At 45.2% G+C, this 16,471-nt stretch overlaps 3 non-coding genes across 3 annotated transcripts; all 3 read left to right on the top strand.

Annotated features, from left to right (window-relative positions):
• The first annotated feature begins 6,156 nt into the window (after positions 1 to 6,156).
• On the top strand, positions 6,157 to 6,229 carry trnaa-agc. Its single transcript has one exon. It is a non-coding gene; the product is annotated as a tRNA-Ala (tRNA).
• Positions 6,230 to 10,897: 4,668 nt separating this feature from the next.
• Positions 10,898 to 10,970, top strand: trnaa-agc. The gene has a single exon. It is a non-coding gene; the product is annotated as a tRNA-Ala (tRNA).
• A 1,516-nt stretch (positions 10,971 to 12,486) lies between these two features.
• Positions 12,487 to 12,559, top strand: trnaa-agc. Its single transcript has one exon. It is a non-coding gene; the product is annotated as a tRNA-Ala (tRNA).
• Positions 12,560 to 16,471: the final 3,912 nt, after the last annotated feature.

The following is a 16,471-nucleotide window of genomic DNA, read 5'->3' as shown; positions in this document are numbered from 1 at the left end:
AACGTGCAACACTGTTCTCCAATCATTTTACATACACCTCCCTGGTTGGCCAGTATCATGTCTAGTGCTAGCCTATTCTGTCTAGCAGTTCGAGAGGTGGCATCCAATTGTTCAGCCATCCCCCTAAGTGCAGTGTGGGTGTAGTTGACAAATCATTGTTGATTATATTAAAGATAATTGATCCAGGCATTTTGTTTAGTATCACCAATAGCTGGGCCAATGGTGGGCATCAGATGCCACAGACCATCATTTCTGTTTAATGCCTGGAATTCGTGGGGGGACCCCTATTGGGACCCCCAACAGGTTGGTGTGGACGTTATCTGTCCCCTCGGACCAAGGAGCGTCACGGCTCTGCCATCTCCTGGGTTGGTTCCGAGCCTCTGTGTCATGTGCAGCTCTCAGAAGTTGGTCAGCTGTAACCTCAATAATAGGCAATGGTGTTATCAGACTGGCCAAAGCACATGTGCCCTGACAATCTACTTTCAAAATGGGGTCAATCGCCTGGCAGGTCCACACATCCACCATACATCAGCAACACCTCCAGTTAATAGTGGCATTGGTGATGCAGGTAGCAGTAGGGAGCCTCCCATAGTCTATACCCCTACCTGTACCAGTGTTACAGCTGTAATATCCCCCATATGCCTTAACCCCCCATGGTGTCTTCTGGGGAGGGACTTCTGGGAACACAAGACTCAGAGTTTTACACAGGGTTGAATTTGGCTTAAACTTTCCAATATGCACATCCAACCTTCCCCATTACTTAGGGCAAATGGGTGAGCAGCCAGAATAGGTCTGGCATGTCCACATACGACACAGTCCTTTCTATTTATTGTTTTGCAGGCCAACCACATATTCTCCCTTTCCTCATAACCAGTTTCAGTCCCCAATTGTTCACTATCTGAGATGTCTTTTACATTTATTACCTGTCCCAGATTGGAGAGCTTAGGTGGTGGTGTGGGACTTGGTCTTGAAGTGGTGGAGGAGGCCGGCTGAATCCCTGGTCCGTTGGAACTGGTGGTGGTTCTGGCAGCACTGTGATGGTAACATCCCCATCGTATCCTAAACAGACAGCTCAGGACCACAAGCAGTCCTGTAAAACCCCATCCTTTCCCAGAGAACACATCATCAGCTAGAGACCAAGCAACACTTTCACTTCTATGAACGTACACAGTGAGGAAAGGTCGGGGTCAGGGAATTCTTCATTAAGGAGTTGACCCCTGAGCTTTATTAGCATCAGTTCTTCTCCTTAACTCTGTGATCATTCGGCAGTGTCAGTGTGTCTCACCCTCCAAGTGCGATATGCCCCCAGGTCGAGTGAATCACCTTCTCCTTTAATTCATCTGTAACGCATAAAATCCTGGACATACAGGTTTGGTTAACCACCAGTTTCTCATTTGTTTTATCTGATTATATATTTAACTTCTATACCTATTTGTTAGCTATAATTATTATTATTTTTATTTTTATTTTATTTTTATAATTAGTTTATTATCCAATAGGCCCCATCCTATCCTAGACCACAATGTACCCATCCCCCTCTTGATACCTGGCTCTAGCCAGGTAACAACCTTACCTATTCTAAATAATGACTTAGGTAAGAATAGTAAAATATTCTTATGTTCTACATTATCATGTAGGAGCGCCCCTTTCATGTCTCCATTCAGTAACTGTTATCTACCCATTCTGTTATCCATGTCCTGGTGCCCCTTCCGAAACTCCCCTCTCTGCTCTCAAACCTTCAAGGTCTCAGCAGTGTAGGGAGGGCCTGTCTGTCTGCCCTTTCCCTTATCTGTCTGTAACAACTGTTTTGTTTCCAAATTTTAACTAAATGTCTCACTGTTTGGCTTCATCTAAACTCATGTATTTTTAGAAAAACATGTCTATGGTGGCAATTTCTAGAGTCCTTACATATTAATTTACCTCAAAACCAGTATACCAAATGACCACAAATGCTTTATCTACATGACCATCCCCCGAAGCTGATCAGACTTCAAGAGACAGCCATGATGCAGGTCAAAGGTTACAACACCCCCTTACATTCGTGTTCCATACCATGTCTAGACCTATTAAAGAACCCCTTATCTTTAAAAATTAAACATTTCCTTGTCTAATTAAAACTCAGAAAATAAAACTCTGAATATTCCATATATGAGTGTGCCCCTTTAAGATACCTTGTCTCTGGGAACATGTAAATCCCCTTAACCCAAACGTTTACTACAAACAAAACATAATTACATAGTTATACCTGTCACAAGAATTTAAAACATGGCCAAGAGGATTAAGTCCTCACCACATTAAAGCTCAGGCTTGGACTTAGGTACCGAGCGGCGACCAGTTAAAAAATAGTTATTAACCTGACCCGGATTTGCCAATTCAGCACGAGCTCCCGAATGATCAAGCTCAGTTTAATTCCGATGCTACCTAGAAGGGTGTCCGAGGCGTGTACGAGGTTGCCAACAACTTACATCTTCAACTTACACTAACTTCTAGTCCCGGACACTGATACAAACTTGAACAGACACTTCAATCTTATGGATACTCCTAGTTCTAGCAACTAGCCCCATTTCTAAGATGTGTCATTACTTCTCACTTATCTTACGGATACTCCTAGTTGCAACTAGCCCCGTTTCTAAGATATATCAGAATAAATGGCAGATATCTTTACACAAGTGCCTTCACATGTAAATACTTTATACCCTGCCATTGGACCTTGTGATTTGTTGTACATCAAGAGCGGGCATATGACCTCCCTCTCTTGGTGTACCACACATCTATCTTAGCCTTCAAAGTCTGATTGGCCCTCCCACGAGGTCTTGAGATTGGGGCCTGTACATTTATATTGTTCCTTTCCCCCTGCCCTGTCCTGTATTTTTTGTTCTAGGTATTCATTGAACTCTAGTTTTGGGCCATTAGCGGCTGCCATGGTAAATTTCAGGATCAGGTTTGACTATCTTAGTGCACTTAGCCCGTCACTGGCCGAGGCCAGCAATGTATTCTCGGTGCTGACACCGACTTATCTCTGGTGCCCCACACTCGTACACAAAGAATTATTTACAGCAGTTATTACTGTTAAACAGATTTTGTTAATCGAGTTGTTATATATTTTCCCAGAAGGTATCAGAATCGCCCTTCTGGAACAATATATCTACGAACTCAAGCGCTGCTAAAATAATTATCAATTCAATTATATGAATTATTTTGCAAAAGTTATCAGCGTTTTTCAGTTTTTCGAGTTGTTATATATTTTCCCAGAAGGTATCAGAATCGCCCTTCGGGAACAATATATCTACGAACTCAAGCGCTGCTAAAATGATTATCAATTCAATTGTAGGAATTATTTTGCAAAAGTTATCAGCGCATTTCAGTTTTTCGAGTTGTTATATATTTTCCCAGAAGGTATCAGAATCGCCCTTCGGGAACAATATATCTACGAACTCAAGCGCTGCTAAAATGATTATCAATTCAATTGTAGGAATTATTTTGCAAAAGTTATCAGCGCATTTCAGTTTTTCGAGTTGTTATATATTTTCCCAGAAGGTATCAGAATCGCCCTTCGGGAACAATATATCTACGAACTCAAGCGCTGCTAAAATGATTATCAATTCAATTGTAGGAATTATTTTGCAAAAGTTATCAGCGCATTTCAGTTTTTCGAGTTGTTATATATTTTCCCAGAAGGTATCAGAATCGCCCTTCGGGAACAATATATCTACGAACTCAAGCGCTGCTAAAATGATTATCAATTCAATTGTAGGAATTATTTTGCAAAAGTTATCAGCGCATTTCAGTTTTTCGAGTTGTTATATATTTTCCCAGAAGGTATCAGAATCGCCCTTCGGGAACAATATATACACGAACTCAAGCGCTGCTAAAATGATTATCAATTCAACTGTAGGAATTATGGAAATACCAACATCACAATAGAGGAAAAATACAAGTCAGTTTTCAGCTCGGCGGCTGCACCACGGGCCAAAAGAAAACTCAGCTGTCCTCCCAAAAGTTATCAACTAGTGAGTCTCGTGAAAAGGCCAATCTTACACAACATTTCAAATTAACATTTCCACATTTAGTTTTAACACATTGATCGCAGGTTAAGTTCTTCACAGTGCATTTAGTTAAGTGCCACGTCAACCATTTGTCCGACTATCTGAACTTGTATTTTTGTTTTATTTTGTTGATTCCCCCTAGGTAACTTCCAAGTGTTTTAACCAATCAAATGTTGTTAAGTCTGGGGAACCTTTTCTAGACTTGGATTCTCACGGAATTCTCACTCAACCCGACTGTCTGAATCTTTTTATCAAGTCAGTTACAATTATCTTCTACCCGACTATGTGGATTTATCACAACACCCATTTACTTAGATTCTCACGGCTTCTACCCGACTATATGAATCTGAGTCTCACGGCTTCTACCCGACTATGTGACTCTCTATATCTCAGATATCTTTACATGTTTACTTTTACATTTACAATAGACATTTATCATAAATTTGACAGTAACCCATACTCAACCTCAGTACTTCTGATCTTTAATTTGGATTTTCCTAATATACAATATGCAGATTTTTGATTTAACAGGTTTCTGATTACCTTTGTTTTGTAGGCCTTATAGATCAGTTTCCTGAGGTGAGCTAGATTCCCGGCTGCTCCTTCGACAGGTCACCCTTCCTTTCTGATCCGTCTCACACTTGTCTCTTTTCTCTATCAACTTTTTATGGACCGAATTCAGAGAAGAAAACCATCCTCTGCTACCAATTTGTTGATAATACAAGTTTACTGGAGAACTGAGACGAAGTAGAGACTCTGGACAGGGTGGATGAGGTTTAATTAAATGCAATTTATTCAGAGGTAAAGATATCTGAAATAGCGTGCACGGACCCTTTTCATCAAGCTCAAATGGAACTATCCGAAAGAAGCCCAGATAACAGAGTGCATATACATTTTATACAGTACAGAAAGTAGGTTGAGTCTGGAAGTTCTGGTCCTCTGGTTGGTTCTGATGAGTTGGGCGAGGTCTCCTTCAGGCCAGTATCACTGTCCCATTGGCTCTGAGTAGAGTTCTTTGTCTTCAGAAATGTTCAGCTAAAACAGGAGATTAGGTGTGTGCGTAGATGTTCCTATTTTGACATTTCTGTGTGTCTCTGTAAAATGTTCAGACTGAAGAGGAGTTTTTGTGTGTGCGAAGATGTTCCTGTCTTATCTGTGTTTATGAAAGGTTTACGTCAGCCCTCTGTCCTTGGGTATGTGTGTGTCTCAGTTTCTCGTGATATGCAGTACCAGGCACCACTTTTCTTATCAGTCTTTATGAAAAGGCCTGTGTCAGCCATCTGTCTCTGGGTGTGTGAGAAACCCTGCTTAGAAAGAAGTTAGTTATAACAATGTAATAGCAATATGCTTGTGTTATTTTCAAATGGTATTTATTACACTAGCTAACAGTACTAGTAGCTAGCCAGTCAGCCCTATTGACTAATTATGGGCTTGCGATCTAAGGTACTTAGGCAGGTAAACATGCCGAACAATACCAAATTACTCATGAACCATTAAGAGAGATCACCACGTAAGTGCTTTATTACAAGGTAAAACAAAAATAACAGGAGTCATACATGTATTTCTATCTCTATATTTATACATCTTGAAAATAACTGGTATGTAGCACAGTTCTCTAGCACATATGTATTGTTTTATGCAAGCTAAATATCTGTAGCTGTTCATTTGTTAGGAAATGTTGGGAGCTGTGACTCTATCTATTCTACTGGAAGGCTGTCCTCTCCTCTGCTTACAGTAGAAAGGCCTTGGACCGATCCACTGAGACGCAGTGAGCATAAGAACGACAAAAGACAGGAAAACAGTGACCATGTTCGGGCGACTAACATGCATATCCCCACGATCATCTGATCCTGATGTTATTCCACAGACAGCCAGCAGGGGGAAGTCCAGACTCACAGGTTTTTCTGCTATCATACACCCAAAACTCACTAACCATACAGCTATTTCCACCACTAGGCTTACTGCAGTCACTGCTTCAACCGTTACTGAACTACCATGAAAAATACTTTTAGAAAGCTGAAGCAAGCATACTTTTAAAAGTATCCTTTCTAGTTGACGAGGGATTTGGCAGTGCGGTCCTTGAGATTTCATACTTCTTATTGGAGGCACAGGGGGATTAGCTCAAATGGTAGAGCGCTCGCTTAGCATGCGAGAGGTAGCGGGATCGATGCCCGCATCCTCCAATTATTTAGTTTGGTTCAATCAGCACACATTGTTGTTGTAGCTCTGGACTGATTTAACTAATCGAAGGATTAGTTACCAAATTGAAACAAGTGTGCTTGTCTGGCTCTAAAATGTAAATGTGTATTGTTGGGGGTACCCGAGGACTACAGTTGGAAAACACAGTGGAAGGTAGAGCGTGGTGACGAGTTGAAATATTAATTAAAATAGGCCTATCGGTAGACGCTGCTATCGTGGCTGTTAATAATATATTAGGCTAAGTACTGTTTTATACTCTGTACTTTCAATTGTTTTGAGTCCATGGCATATTTCTCATGCAGTGTTTTAATAGGATTATTTCGGGACAGTTCAAAAATTACTGGGTGAGTGGAGGCTTGTAACTCTCAAACGAGGGGTGTTTCTCCAAACATACTACCTACCATGCTCCACCCTCATGCTCCGAATGTTTTCTCCAGTACGTTCTCTTGAGTATGTTCTTGTGAGGACGAGAGTGGGGAGAATACATAAACAATACATTTAAGAAGCACTCGCACAACCCCTACTGTATTACCTCACGCTTCACCGCCCCATTCACTGAACCTCCTTCCAGCCAGGACAATGGCAACAATAGACGAAACAAGATATACACAAAGCGAACATTGGACTTCATAATTATCAGCTACATATGTGAATCGTAACAATTTAGCTAGCCAGATAGTTAAACAGGAAAAATGACCTAAAACTAATATTATGCAAGATAGATGTCAATTCTTCGTGGTTACAGTAGCTAGCTTTGTGGCTAGCTAACAGTACTAGTAGCTAGCCAGTCAGCCCTATTGACTAATTATGGGCTTGCGATCTAAGGTACTTAGGCAGGTAAACATGCCGAACAATACCAAATTACTCATGAACCATTAAGAGAGATCACCACGTAAGTGCTTTATTACAAGGTAAAACAAAATAACAGGAGTCATACATGTATTTCTATCTCTATATTTATACATCTTGAAAATAACTGGTATGTAGCACAGTTCTCTAGCACATATGTATTGTTTTATGCAAGCTAAATATCTGTAGCTGTTCATTTGTTAGTAAATGTTGGGAGCTGTGACTCTATCTATTCTACTGGAAGGCTGTCCTCTCCTCTGCTTACAGTAGAAAGGCCTTGGACCGATCCACTGAGACGCAGTGAGCATAAGAACGACAAAAGACAGGAAAACAGTGACCATGTTCGGGCGACTAACATGCATATCCCCACGATCATCTGATCCTGATGTTATTCCACAGACAGCCAGCAGGGGGAAGTCCAGACTCACAGGTTTTTCTGCTATCATACACCCAAAACTCACTAACCATACAGCTATTTCCACCACTAGGCTTACTGCAGTCACTGCTTCAACCGTTACTGAACTACCATGAAAAATACTTTTAGAAAGCTGAAGCAAGCATACTTTTTAAAAAGTATCCTTTCTAGTTGACGAGGGATTTGGCAGTGCGGTCCTTGAGATTTCATACTTCTTATTGGAGGCACAGGGGGATTAGCTCAAATGGTAGAGCGCTCGCTTAGCATGCGAGAGGTAGCGGGATCGATGCCGGCATCCTCCAATTATTTAGTTTGGTTCAATCAGCACACATTGTTGTTGTAGCTCTGGACTGATTTAACTAATCGAAGGATTAGTTACCAAATTGAAACAAGTGTGCTTGTCTGGCTCTAAAATGTAAATGTGTATTGTTGGGGGTACCCGAGGACTACAGTTGGGAAACACCAGTGGAAGGTAGAGCGTGGTGACGAGTTGAAATATTAATTAAAAAGGCCTATCGGTAGACGCTGCTATCGTGGCTGTTAATAATATATTAGGCTAAGTACTGTTTTATACTCTGTACTTTCAATTGTTTTGAGTCCATGGCATATTTCTCATGCAGTGTTTTAATAGGATTATTTCGGGACAGTTCAAAAATTACTGGGTGAGTGGAGGCTTGTAACTCTCAAACTCGAGGGGTGTTTCTCCAAACATACTACCTACCATGCTCCACACTCATGCTCCGAATGTTTTCTCCAGTACGTTCTCTTGAGTATGTTCTTGTGAGGACGAGAGTGGGGAGAATACATAAAACAATACATTTAAGAAGCACTCGCACAACCCTACTGTATTACCTCACGCTTCACCGCCCCATTCACTGAACCTCCTTCCAGCCAGGACAATGGCAACAATAGACGAAACAAGATATACACAAAGCGAACATTGGACTTCATAATTATCAGCTACATATGTGAATCGTAACAATTTAGCTAGCCAGATAGTTAAACAGGAAAAATGACCTAAAACTAATATTATGCAAGATAGATGTCATTCTTCGTGGTTACAGTAGCTAGCTTTGTGGCTAGCTAACAGTACTAGTAGCTAGCCAGTCAGCCCTATTGACTAATTATGGGCTTGCGATCTAAGGTACTTAGGCAGGTAAACATGCCGAACAATACCAAATTACTCATGAACCATTAAGAGAGATCACCACGTAAGTGCTTTATTACAAGGTAAAACAAAAATAACAGGAGTCATACATGTATTTCTATCTCTATATTTATACATCTTGAAAATAACTGGTATGTAACAGTTCTCTAGCACATACAAGTGCAAGCTAAATATCTGTAGCTGTTCATTTGTTAGTAAATGTTGGGAGCTGTGACTCTATCTATTCTACTGGAAGGCTGTCCTCTCCTCTGCTTACAGTAGAAAGGCCTTGGACCGATCCACTGAGACGCAGTGAGCATAAGAACGACAAAAGACAGGAAAACAGTGACCATGTTCGGGCGACTAACATGCATATCCCACGATCATCTGATCCTGATGTTATTCCACAGACAGCCAGCAGGGGGAAGTCCAGACTCACAGGTTTTTCTGCTATCATACACCCAAAACTCACTAACCATACAGCTATTTCCACCACTAGGCTTACTGCAGTCACTGCTTCAACCGTTACTGAACTACCATGAAAAATACTTTTAGAAAGCTGAAGCAAGCATACTTTTTAAAAAGTATCCTTTCTAGTTGACGAGGGATTTGGCAGTGCGGTCCTTGAGATTTCATACTTCTTATTGGAGGCACAGGCGGATTAGCTCAAATGGTAGAGCGCTCGCTTGGCATGCGAGAGGTAGCGGGATCGATGCCCGCATCCTCCAATTATTTAGTTTGGTTCAATCAGCACACATTGTTGTTGTAGCTCTGGACTGATTTAACTAATCGAAGGATTAGTTACCAAATTGAAACAAGTGTGCTTGTCTGGCTCTAAAATGTAAATGTGTATTGTTGGGGGTACCCGAGGACTACAGTTGGGAAACACCAGTGGAAGGTAGAGCGTGGTGACGAGTTGAAATATGAATTAAAAATAGGCCTATCGGTAGACGCTGCTATCGTGGCTGTTAATAATATATTAGGCTAAGTACTGTTTTATACTCTGTACTTTCAATTGTTTTGAGTCCATGGCATATTTCTCATGCAGTGTTTTAATAGGATTATTTCGGGACAGTTCAAAAATTACTGGGTGAGTGGAGGCTTGTAACTCTCAAACTCGAGGGGTGTTTCTCCAAACATACTACCTACCATGCTCCACACTCATGCTCCGAATGTTTTCTCCAGTACGTTCTCTTGAGTATGTTCTTGTGAGGACGAGAGTGGGGAGAATACATAAAACAATACATTAAGAAGCACTCGCAAAACCCCTACTGTATTACCTCACGCTTCACCGCCCCATTCACTGAACCTCCTTCCAGCCAGGACAATGGCAACAATAGACGAAACAAGATATACACAAAGCGAACATTGGACTTCATAATTATCAGCTACATATGTGAATCGTAACAATTTAGCTAGCCAGATAGTTAAACAGGAAAAAATGACCTAAAACTAATATTATGCAAGATAGATGTCAATTCTTCGTGGTTACAGTAGCTAGCTTTGTGGCTAGCTAACAGTACTAGTAGCTAGCCAGTCAGCCCTATTGACTAATTATGGGCTTGCGATCTAAGGTACTTAGGCAGGTAAACATGCCGAACAATACCAAATTACTCATGAACCATTAAGAGATCACCACGTAAGTGCTTTATTACAAGGTAAAACAAAAATAACAGGAGTCATACATGTATTTCTATCTCTATATTTATACATCTTGAAAATAACTGGTATGTAGCACAGTTCTCTAGCACATATGTATTGTTTTATGCAAGCTAAATATCTGTAGCTGTTCATTTGTTAGTAAATGTTGGGAGCTGTGACTCTATCTATTCTACTGGAAGGCTGTCCTCTCCTCTGCTTACAGTAGAAAGGCCTTGGACCGATCCACTGAGACGCAGTGAGCATAAGAACGACAAAAGACAGGAAAACAGTGACCATGTTCGGGCGACTAACATGCATATCCCCACGATCATCTGATCCTGATGTTATTCCACAGACAGCCAGCAGGGGGAAGTCCAGACTCACAGGTTTTTCTGCTATCATACACCCAAAACTCACTAACCATACAGCTATTTCCACCACTAGGCTTACTGCAGTCACTGCTTCAACCGTTACTGAACTACCATGAAAAATACTTTTAGAAAGCTGAAGCAAGCATACTTTTTAAAAAGTATCCTTTCTAGTAGACGAGGGATTTGGCAGTGCGGTCCTTGAGATTTCATACTTCTTATTGGAGGCACAGGGGGATTAGCTCAAATGGTAGAGCGCTCGCTTAGCATGCGAGAGGTAGCGGGATCGATGCCCGCATCCTCCAATTATTTAGTTTGGTTCAATCAGCACACATTGTTGTTGTAGCTCTGGACTGATTTAACTAATCGAAGGATTAGTTACCAAATTGAAACAAGTGTGCTTGTCTGGCTCTAAAATGTAAATGTGTATTGTTGGGGGTACCCGAGGACTACAGTTGGGAAACACCAGTGGAAGGTAGAGCGTGGTGACGAGTTGAAATATTAATTAAAAATAGGCCTATCGGTAGACGCTGCTATCGTGGCTGTTAATAATATATTAGGCTAAGTACTGTTTTATACTCTGTACTTTCAATTGTTTTGAGTCCATGGCATATTTCTCATGCAGTGTTTTAATAGGATTATTTCGGGACAGTTCAAAAATTACTGGGTGAGTGGAGGCTTGTAAGTCTCAAACTCGAGGGGTGTTTCTCCAAACATACTACCTACCATGCTCCACACTCATGCTCCGAATGTTTTCTCCAGTACGTTCTCTTGAGTATGTTCTTGTGAGGACGAGAGTGGGGAGAATACATAAAACAATACATTTAAGAAGCACTCGCACAACCCCTACTGTATTACCTCACGCTTCACCGCCCCATTCACTGAACCTCCTTCCAGCCAGGACAATGGCAACAATAGACGAAACAAGATATACACAAAGCGAACATTGGACTTCATAATTATCAGCTACATATGTGAATCGTAACAATTTAGCTAGCCAGATAGTTAAACAGGAAAAAATGACCTAAAACTAATATTATGCAAGATAGATGTCAATTCTTCGTGGTTACAGTAGCTAGCTTTGTGGCTAGCTAACAGTACTAGTAGCTAGCCAGTCAGCCCTATTGACTAATTATGGGCTTGCGATCTAAGGTACTTAGGCAGGTAAACATGCCGAACAATACCAAATTACTCATGAACCATTAAGAGAGATCACCACGTAAGTGCTTTATTACAAGGTAAAACAAAAATAACAGGAGTCATACATGTATTTCTATCTCTATATTTATACATCTTGAAAATAACTGGTATGTAGCACAGTTCTCTAGCACATATGTATTGTTTTATGCAAGCTAAATATCTGTAGCTGTTCATTTGTTAGTAAATGTTGGGAGCTGTGACTCTATCTATTCTACTGGAAGGCTGTCCTCTCCTCTGCTTACAGTAGAAAGGCCTTGGACCGATCCACTGAGACGCAGTGAGCATAAGAACGACAAAAGACAGGAAAACAGTGACCATGTTCGGGCGACTAACATGCATATCCCCACGATCATCTGATCCTGATGTTATTCCACAGACAGCCAGCAGGGGGAAGTCCAGACTCACAGGTTTTTCTGCTATCATACACCCAAAACTCACTAACCATACAGCTATTTCCACCACTAGGCTTACTGCAGTCACTGCTTCAACCGTTACTGAACTACCATGAAAAATACTTTTAGAAAGCTGAAGCAAGCATACTTTTTAAAAAGTATCCTTTCTAGTAGACGAGGGATTTGGCAGTGCGGTCCTTGAGATTTCATACTTCTTATTGGAGGCACAGGGGGATTAGCTCAAATGGTAGAGCGCTCGCTTAGCATGCGAGAGGTAGCGGGATCGATGCCCGCATCCTCCAATTATTTAGTTTGGTTCAATCAGCACACATTGTTGTTGTAGCTCTGGACTGATTTAACTAATCGAAGGATTAGTTACCAAATTGAAACAAGTGTGCTTGTCTGGCTCTAAAATGTAAATGTGTATTGTTGGGGTACCCGAGGACTACAGTTGGGAAACACCAGTGGAAGGTAGAGCGTGGTGACGAGTTGAAATATTAATTAAAAATAGGCCTATCGGTAGACGCTGCTATCGTGGCTGTTAATAATATATTAGGCTAAGTACTGTTTTATACTCTGTACTTTCAATTGTTTTGAGTCCATGGCATATTTCTCATGCAGTGTTATAACCCTCCCGTTGTCCTCCTATTATGCCTAGCACACAGTGTCCCCCCCGGGTCACCCTGTCCCGTCTTGGCTAAAGGCCCAGTGGGCACAAGTGTGACAGTATGGGTGTGAACAGCCTTTGCAGATGTATTTCTTACACCTGCAGCACGCGGTGTGTGTCTTGGCGTCCTTCTTGGGTGGGCAGAGCTGACACCTCTTCCTCTTACTCGCCTCCAGCCGGGCCCGGGGCTGGGTCGGAGGCGGCGGCCGGGCCGACGGCTTGCTCAAGGGCTTGCGGACGAGCCTCGGCGGATACACGCTCGCCCCGTATGACTTTGACAAGTGCTGAGGCGGCTTCGGTGCGGGGGAGACGCTGCCTTCTTTGGATCAAGGGCTTCACGAGCGCCTTTCCGAGCTGCTCCAGGAACACCCTCCTCTTGTTCCGCTTCCCGGGCATCCAGTCGGGGTTGATCTCTCGCCATATGACAAAGGCGTTGTAGGAGGACACGTCGAGGATGTTGTGGAAGATGACCAGGGGCCAGCGGGCGGTCATCCGTCTGCAGCTGTAGGTGCCGACCACCTTGTCTAGGTTGTCCACGCCGCCCTTGTTGCAGTTGTAGTCTAGGATGAGGGCCGGCTTCCGGTCTCGGCGATCGCTAACGTCGGGCTCCGCGTGCCGCGTGCTCAGAAGCAGCACGTTCTTATTTCTCTTTGCCAGGTAGGACACTAGAGTGGCGGTGGGCGTGAAGGCGAACCTGGAGGACGAGACCTGTCTGTCCTTGGACTGGAGCAGCGCGGGAGGGAGCTCGGGCTTGTTCTTTCGCACCGTGCCCACCATGGTGAGGTTCCTCTCGAGGAGCCGCTGCCCGAGTTCGTAGGAGGTGAAGAAATTGTCACACGTGACGTTGTGACCGCCCGGCAGTCCCTCGGTCAGATCGAGGACGACGCGCGCGCCCTGGTTCTTCTCGGGGCCTCCGCCGGCCGCCTTGCCGGTGTACACTTGCATCTTCCAAGCGTAGCTGGACTTGGCGTCGCAGGCCACCCACGACTTGATGCCGTATTTGGCCGGCTTGCTGGGAATGTACTGTCGGAAAGGACAGCGTCCTTTCGGCGAGGGAGAGGGGAGGGAGAGGGGAGGGAGAGGAGATTAGCAGCGTCATACACAGATACATAGACTGCCCGTGCTCTCTACGCTACACGTACAAACACAGATACCAGCGTCATCGTTACCAGCTCACCATCGGGGCGCACTGCGTTTACGTTACACGCAGCCGCCTCCGCCGCCCGTGCTACTGCCGATTGCTACTACTGCCGATTGCTACTACTGCCCGTGCTACTACTGCCCGTGCTCCACGTGCTGCTACTCTTGCCGATTGCTACTACTGCCCGTGCTACTACTGCCCGTGCTCTCTATGCTACACGTACATAGACAGATACATTGACTGCCCGTGCTCTACGCTACACGTACAAACACAGATACATAGACTGCCCGTGCTCTCTACGCCACACGTACATACACAGATACATTGACTGCTACCGCTCTCTATGCACAGATACATAGACTGCCCGTGCTCTCTACGCTACACGTACAAACACAGATACATAGACTGCCCGTGCTCTCTACGCTACGCGTACGTACACAGATGCATAGACGGTACCTCTGAACGGGACCAGTTGTTCGTCCACCGTCACTTCGGGCCCCGGGTTGTAGAGGGCCTGCAGCCGCTCCTCCCACAGGTCCCACACCTCTCTCACGGCCGCCAGTCTGTCGGTGGCGAGTCTCGCGGGTCTCGACTGGCGGTCGTCGAATCGCAGCAGCCTCGAGTACTTGTGAAACGCCTTGAGCGGCATGGTGGCGCGGAACACGGTCCTGCCGCTCTCGGCGTCCCACAGGCTGGCCGCGGCCTCGCCTCGGGACCTGTAGACGCCGGCTAGGATCAGCAGCCCTACGTAGGCGCGCAGGTCGGTGGAGTCCATGGGTCGCCAGCCGTCGCCGTATTTTCTCACCCCCTGCAGATTCGTCATGTCCACGATGATCCTTTCTATCGCCGGTGTGACAAACAGACGGAAGGCGGACGCGATGTCGAGCGCTCGCGACGCGGCGTAGGCCGTGGGGCCCGGCGTCACGGCGGGGCAGGGCGGGCGGATGGCGCGGGGCCGGTCCGGGCCGCGATAGGCCACGGAGGACCATTTGATTTTGCCGTTTTTTGACAGCAACGTCTCCCTTTCTGGCTCTGGCTCTCTGGCTCTGTCTCGCTCTCGCTCTCTGTCTCTGGCTCGCTCTCTGTCTGGCTCTCTGTCTCGCTCTCGGCCAGCGGCCGCGTCTCCCTCTCGCTCTCCCTCCGGCTCTTCCTCCGAAGAGGAGCACGACCGCGAGGCCGAGTCGTCTTCGTAGTCGTCCGCGTCGCGCTCGGGGTTGTATTCCTCACCGTCTTCATCTTCCGAAACGTCCTCCTCTTCGGAATCGCAGTAGTCTTCTTCGTCTTCTTGGTCGACGCTGGAGGATATCTGTTCCAGGACCTGAGCCGCGCTGAAACCGGGACTGCGAGGCGTCGTAGGCGGAGGCAACACGCTCGGCGGGGTCGTATTCCTCGTCGTCGTCGTCGTCCTCGTCGTCCTCATCATCGTCCTCATCTTCTTCTTCTTCTTCTTGTTCTTCTTGTTCTTCTTCTTGTTCTTGTTCTTGTTCTTCTTCTTCCTGACAATATTAGTAGGCTCTCTACGCCCTGCTTACAGTCGTAGGCGGAGGGCTCACGCTCGGCGGGGTCGTATTCCTCCTCGTCGTCGTCCTCGTCCTCGTCCTCTTCTTCTTCTTCTTCTTCTTCTTCTTCTTCTTCTTCTTCTTCTTCTTCTTCCTGACGATATTAGTAGCCTCTCTACGCCCTGCTTACGGTGGCCACGTGAATGGGACGAGGCACGCGAATGGACGAGGCGCGTGGTCGGCCCTGCCTGCTCCTTCGGGCCCTTCGGCCCCTTCGGTCCCATCCGGGACGCTCGGCTGGCCTCCCCGTGTGATAGCACCGAGGTCGTGCACTGAGTTGTTGGGGACAACTGGTCCCTGCCGGGGTCACTCAGACCCGGCCCAGACAGAGGGGAACAACTCCTAACACAGGCCCCGGGTCACTCCGACCCAGCTCAGACAGGGGTAGGAGGGTTACAACATACACCTTGCTAACGCCGCCGGGGTCACTCTGACCCAAGCCCCCGGGACAGAGGGGAACAACTCATAACGCAGGGCCTACAACAGGGCCCGGGTCACTGTGACCCGGCCCAGACAGGGGTAGGAGGGTTACAACATACACCTTGCTAACGCTGCCAGAGTCTCTCTAACCCACACAGACACTGGGAATCGACTCGTAACGCTGGCCGGGGGTAACTCTGACCCGCCGAGGCAAGGGGAAGGTTGTGTAACAACAGCCATACCCGAAAGGCACAATTTCCACAACCAAGGGAAAGTAGTTTGTAGGGGGGCGTTTTTAGATTCGATATCCAAACTCACACGGGGCCCAAGGGCCCGATGGGGGACAGAGGGCCGTATTCGACACAGGCCCTTGCCCGGAATGTTGAGCGTGTCAATTTTGGGGCAGGACCTTTTACTAGTATCCAGC

This window comes from Salvelinus namaycush, chromosome 18 (genome assembly GCF_016432855.1).
Source record: "Salvelinus namaycush isolate Seneca chromosome 18, SaNama_1.0, whole genome shotgun sequence".
NCBI classification, from domain to species: Eukaryota; Metazoa; Chordata; class Actinopteri; order Salmoniformes; family Salmonidae; genus Salvelinus; species Salvelinus namaycush.
The sequence above is the reverse complement of the archived record's forward strand: the minus strand, read 5'-3'. Positions and strand labels throughout refer to the sequence as shown.